Here is a 6,849-nt window from a genome sequence, read left to right as displayed (position 1 = left end):
TGGTCCTACTTCCTCTTGCTCCAATTGAGAGAGATGATTAGTAACTGAATTTTTGCTTCCTTTCTTATCACGCACCTCCAAATAAAATTCTTGCAGAAGTAGGATCCAACGAATCAACCTAGGCTTGGCATCCTTCTTGCCAAAAAATAGTGAAGTGTTGCATGATCAGTGAACACTTTCACCTTTGTACCAATGAGGTAAGACTGAAATTTATCACAAGAGAACACCACAGCAAGCATCTCCTTCTCGGTTGCTGTATAATTTGATGGAGCTTCATTCAATGTCTGACTTGCATAATATATGGCCCTAAAAAGCTTGTCTCGTCTCTGTCCTGGCACTATTCCTATTGCAAAGTCACTTGCATCACACATGATTTCAAAAGGTTGACTCCAATTACGTACCGTCATAACTGATGCTAAAATTAGTTTCTCCTTGATTGTGTTAAAGGCCTGCAAACAAACATCATTAAAGTCAAATGCAAAATTTTTTTCAAGAAGATTACATAAAGGTTTAGAGAGTTTATAAAAATCCTTTATAAATCGTCTGTAAAATTCCACGTGTCCCAAAAAGCTTCTGATTCCCTTCACATTCTTTGGGGGTGGTAGTTTTTCTATGATTGCAATTTTAGCTTGACCAACTTCAATTCCTTTAGATGACACTCTATGGCTAAGCACGATCCCTTCTTGAACCATAAAATGACACTTCTCTCAATTTAGGAATAGATTTATCTTCACGTCTCTACAAAACAAGAGCCAAACTATGCAAACAATGATCAAAAGATGTACCAAAAACTAAAAAATCATCTATAAAAATTTCCATTATCTCTTCCACTATATCATAAAAGATAGTCATCATGCAATGCTGAAATGTCATCGGGGCATTGCACAATCCGAATGGCATCCTCCTAAAAGCAAATGTTTCTTAAGGGCATGCAAATGTAGTTTTCTCCTGATCTTCAGGGGCTATGGCAATCTGGTTATACCCCGAATAACCATCTAAGAAGCAATAATAGGAATATCTGGCCAATCAATCCAGCATTTGATCAATGAAGGGAAGTGGAAAATGATCCTTCCTTGTTACTTTATTCAACTTGTGGTAATTTATACATGCATGCCTCCCCGTGACTGCTCTTGTAGGAATAAACTCATTATTGTCATTTTTCACCACCGTCATTCCACCTTTCTTTAGTACAACCTGCATTGGACTTACCCATGAGCTGTCTGAAATACCATAAATAATTCCAATATTAAAGAGTTTCAAATTTTCAACTCTCACAACTTCCTTCATAGTTGGATTTAATCTTCTTTGGTGCTCAATCGATGGTTTGTAAAGTTCCTCCATTAAAATCTTGTGCATGCAAATTGAAGGACTTACACCTTTTATGTTAGAGATAGTCCATCCCAAGGTTGTTCTACACTCCCTTAACACACGCAGCATCTTTTCCACTTCTTCGGATGTGAGTGATGCAGCGACAATCACTAGAAATGTGTGACTATCCCCTAAGAATGCATAGAAAATATGCTCAGGTAATTGCTTCAACTCTGGAGTTCTAGTTTACTGCATCTTTTCTTTAGAAATTCTAGAATCCGTCTTTGCTATCATAGGTTCTATCCTCCTCACTTCATTGCTAAGTGTTGTACTCTATTGCAAGGCTCCCAAGGCAAATACATAGTGGAGAAATTCCTCACTAACAAAAGCTAAATCATATTCAAAAATAGAAGAATTATTAAAATCATAAGCATGAGATAAAGTGGTGATACACCGTTCTAGATGATCGGTTGGTACAACTTCTTGAAAGGCTTCTTTTAGGCATTGCTGAGTGACATCTACCCGAAAACAAGTGCTTGGATCTTCAGGAAATCTCAAGGCTCGGTAGATGTTGAACATGACCTCTTCCTTGTTTAATCTCAATGTTAGCTCACCCTTTTGAACATCAATTAAACCTCTTCCAGTGGCCAAGAATGGTCGGCCAAGAATTTGTGGGACTTTTTGGTCTTCCTCCAAATCTATAACACCCCAAAATCAGCAAGAAAAATAAATTTATCCACATTTGCCAATACATCTTCTATGATTCCACGTGGATACTTGATCAATCATTCTGCTAGTTGCAAAGAAATGGTTGTTTGTTTTTGAAAACGTGAAGGATAAGGAAGTGAAGTAGAGAGAATAGGAGGATTTTCCAGAAAGGAAATTGCTGGAGGCATGTCCGTCTCTCTTGGTGTGTCATCCACAATCTCGTCTTCTTCCACTTTATTCTTGCCTTTGCCATTATTTTCAGTTATAGGTGTGGATATGGTTTCCTTTGATGGTGATTTCTTAATCTCTCTTCCACTTATAAGTGTGATGGCCTTGCATTTTTCCATAGGATTCACTTCTTTGTTGCTAGGAAAAGTTCCTCTCTATTAAGTATTGATGGTCGTGGCCAGTTGCCCAAATTGCATTTCAAGATTCTTCATAGTGGCTCCCATATTGCTATAATGAGTCTTAATATTATCCAACTGTGAATTAGTCTTTTTAAACATTTCTTTTGTCTCCTCAACAAATGATACCATGGCTTCCTCAAGTGACATCTTCTTCTCTCTTTGTTAACTTTCAAGTCATGGAGGAGGTTGCAGCACATTCCTTGTATTTCCATAAGACAAATTCTCATGATTTCGAAGCCCTAGATGGTAATATTGTGGCACAATATTACCTCGATAGTTGTGGTTCCGATTGTTGATGTATTGAACCTGTTCTTGACTCGCTCCATTGCTCGGATCTATCCTACTTGTAACTTCCACTTATTCTACACTTTGTGGTATCCTCTGGGTTGTCAAAGTTGAAATCTGATGGGATAGAGAAGCAACTTGAGCCGAAAGGGCAGCAAACAACTCCGATTAATGAATCCTAGCAACTTTCTTTGCCATAGTTCTTTCGGTTTACCATTTATAGTTATTTGAGGCCATTTCTTCCAAAAGAGAAGTACCACCCTCAGGTGTCTTTGACATCAAAGTTCTCTCAGACGCAGCATCAACTAAAGTCCAAGTTTGCCCATTTAACCCATTATAGAATATTTGAATTTGCAACCAATCCGGAAATCCATGTTGTGGGCAGCGTCGAATCAAATCTTTATACCTTTCCCATGCTTCATAGAGTGATTCAAAATCATGTTTCTTGAACTGACCAATCCCACTCCTGAGTTGAATTGTTTTTGCAGGTGGAAAGAATTTAGCCAGAAACTTTTCTGCCATGTCCTGCCAACTAGTGATACTTCCCGGTTGTAACGATTGTAGCCAACCTCTTGCTTTGTCCCTCAAAGAAAAAGGGAACAATTTTAGTCTAATGGTGTCTTCAGTAACACCATTGATCTTTACAGTGTCACAAATCTCCAGAAGCATCGCCAAATGAATATTGGGATCATCAAGTGGTAATCCACCGAATTGGGCTTGTTGCACCATGCTGATCAAGGCAGGTTTGAGCTAAAAATTGTTGGCATTAATGGTCTGGTGTCTTATACTCGAGTAGTTGTCATTCACAATTGCATGTACATAATCCTTCAAAGCGCGTGGTTGCACATTCTCTTGTCCATTCTCCATGGCTAGTACCTTCTTCTTTCTTAGTGCTCTGAGAGTTCTTTCAATCTATGGATCAAAAGGAATAATGTTACGGGTTCTAGCACGGCGCATCCAACATAAAAAATACATGAAATAAAGAAGAAAGAAAAAATAATAAAATAAAATAAAACAAAAAGAAAAGAAATTCAATAAAAAAAATATAAGAATAAAATTCTAAATTAAACCAAGATTACTTTGTATCGATATTGGTAAAAATAAGAAACTCAACCCCCGGCAATGGCGCCAAAAACTTGATCAGTGCAAAACTGCAAGTGCACAGTATTGTAGTTTTATAATATAGTGATGTGAAGAGTATCGTCCTTAGGGATTGGTGTTTTAACTTTACCAAGTACTGAAATTATACTAATCTTGATTTTAATTAGAAAGATTAATAATTTTAGATGCGAAGTTGAAATAACGTTACTCTAAATAAACTATTCAAGGGAAAATAAAACTGGTTGCCACATATCAAATTAATGAGAGTGAAAACTTCTAGGAAACCGATTTCACCTAGTTTATCCCTATGCTTTACTCATCTAACTAATTCGACTTCATTTTCTCTATTTGTTAGCAAGTCTCCAATTTTTACAAAAACCTCTTTCGATAGTCAATCAGAACATATTCTTGTTTATTACTTAACATAAGAATATGCAAATTAACAACACAAGAATGCAATAAGACCCTCGATTTTTTCAATGTTTTGTAAGTTCATACAAGTCTTTCGATCTCTATATTCACCTACGCTAAATTATCCAAGATATATCTTATAATTCCCCTTTTTGGTAGCAAATCACAAGACCAAAATCATCTAATTAATGGTGATTTAATTAAAAGTATTAAGCGCAGAATAACTCAAACAAACATTAAAGAAAACTACTTTAAATTAGCATCGAAGAGCAAGCATAGTTTAAAATAGGGCTACATCGTTTTCCTAAAATACAAAAATTAGTTCATGTCGAAAATTAAATCAAATATAAGCGATTTCACCATTCTTTCTTTTATTTGGAGAGTACAAGACAAAACAACACCCACAACACCACCGTCGCACACCACGAACATCCCGAGCACCACCATTGTTAGCCACATACTGATTTCCAAAAAGATATTAATTTTTCAATGTACCACCAACAACCCTTGTTGTTCCCGTGTTGAGTCTGCATAGCACCCCAAAGGAAAACCACGCACAGCCCACCAAGAGAAAACCAAAAGGAAGCTCCCTGTTCACCCCCCTCTCCGTGCACCACCAAAAGAATCCAAGAAAAACCCTACATTTTTCCTCCCTTCCCACATTCAGTGCCCTAGCTGTCTCAAAAAGTTACTGCTATCCCCCTTTTCTAAAAGCTAAAAAACCTTCTTTTTTTTTTTCTCACACTCAGCGTCCCTCCTTGGAACCCCACCTCCCACGCATGAGTCATGGCCTAACACGGTTACATCATCCAATCCCCCGGCCCAGCTCACGGTTTCTTATTCTCCAAGGTCGGCTCCAGCCATTGCCTTTCTCTAAAATCCCACACACATGGCCCATTCGTGCATTTTACTTTTCTCCTCGCACATGGGCTCTATGCACATCCTCACATCCGCACCGCCCTTCTTCATGTAACCCATCTTCATGGCCTTACACTTGCAAGGATGTCTCATATCAACCCACAGACCTCTCAAACCCACAATTGTTAACTTTTCAAAATTAACTTTTCAACCCAAGCCAGCTACAATACCCATGCCTCTCTTTTATGTCTCCTTTAATTTCGGAAAGTATCAAATTGCATGGGACGGTCTCTTTAATTTGTACACACGCACCTAACTTCAAACAAATGCGTGCATCTGGTCATGTGCATGGATTCTTCATGGCTTTAACATCCTTTATTTCTTCATGCGTGGCAGCTCCACAAATCTAAAGTAAAAGTAAATGACCATCGTGAGACCTAAAATTGGAAAAACTAAACAAAATTAGGCCAAAATTTAAAGTTAAAAAATGATAAATTATTCTAATTTATGCCACTCATCAAACACCCCCAAACTTAAAACTTTTTTTTTTTTCCACAAACAAAAGAAAACCAAATAAAAGACCACTAAAGACAATATCAACTAAACCCCATAGAGTTGTATCATCACCCACCAAGCCACGATCTGAATTTAGATTTCATCACTAGTATCTTACTCCTTTAACATCAAAATGGCAGTAAAATTAATCAAAAATTTAGCAATATTTCAAGCAAGAGTTAGTTGTTTACTTCAACCTAAAGCTAAGACCTTGAGTGTGTGTGTGATAAAGTCAATTTAACTCCAAACTACCAACAAATTCAGATAACAGTAGAACAACTGAAACCAAAAGAATTCTCTCAAAACTGAACCCCATAAGTCCAATTTTTAGAAATCCTCTCCACTACAATCAAAGATCAAAAGGTCTTTAATCAAGGTTGTAATGACAGGCCACTAGGTGAGGGCTATGGAAGAAATTGATAAGGGAAATTAAAGCAAACTACGAAAAATACCTGGTGGAAAGAATAATCAAAGAGATATCCCTAGGGTTCATACCATAACTTTCTCTCGACAATATCTTCATACTTATGACATTATTGTTGTTGTTGTAACCAATGAAGTAGTCCTCTTCTTCTTTTCCCTTTATATGTAAATTTCCACCAAAGTATTTTCTCAAAATGAAAAGGTAAATTCATGGCTTTTTTGGCTTAGAACGAAAATGGTTTATGTGGTTAAAAGAACAAATAAAGGGTTATGTAACGTGAGGCTCAAGGGGGTTGACTATGGAAATACATCATGCAATGATAACATGATAATCAGGACGCTGGGAAGGTTTTTTTTTTTGGTATGACAAAAAAAAAATTGCCTAGATCATTTCTCTAATATTTTGTATCAACTAGGATTTCACCTCAAGGATTCATCAATGGATTCTAGAGCAAAGCAAGATTGAACTCCTCTAACCCAATCAATTCTAGTTATTATCTTTATAAGTAAAATAGAATAGAGAAAAAGAACGACTATGTGCGCAATTTATGTTCAAGGACAATGAAAAACAAGGTGTAGTCCTAAGACCGGGGGGGGGGTGAATTGGATTTTAAAAATTTTCTCTTAATTCCTTTTAAGACTCCTTTTTATTCCTTTTAATCAATTCTTGACTTGTTTGTTTAATTTACCAATCACACAAGAACTTAGTTCTTTTAGTCCACAACACTATTGCTTATTCAAACAAGTAATCAATCAATCAACCAATCCAATTAACCAATCAAACAAAATATTC

The 6,849-nt window shown here is 36.7% G+C and overlaps 1 non-coding gene across 1 annotated transcript; it reads left to right on the top strand.

The window, feature by feature from the left end:
- Positions 1 to 3,075: 3,075 nt before the first annotated feature.
- LOC131154626 (small nucleolar RNA R71) lies at positions 3,076 to 3,182 on the top strand. The gene has a single exon (XR_009136543.1). It is a non-coding gene; the product is annotated as a small nucleolar RNA R71 (small nucleolar RNA).
- Positions 3,183 to 6,849: the final 3,667 nt, after the last annotated feature.

This window comes from Malania oleifera, chromosome 4 (genome assembly GCF_029873635.1).
Source record: "Malania oleifera isolate guangnan ecotype guangnan chromosome 4, ASM2987363v1, whole genome shotgun sequence".
NCBI lineage: Eukaryota > Viridiplantae > Streptophyta > Magnoliopsida > Santalales > Ximeniaceae > Malania > Malania oleifera.
This window is presented reverse-complemented; position numbering and strand designations above follow the sequence as displayed.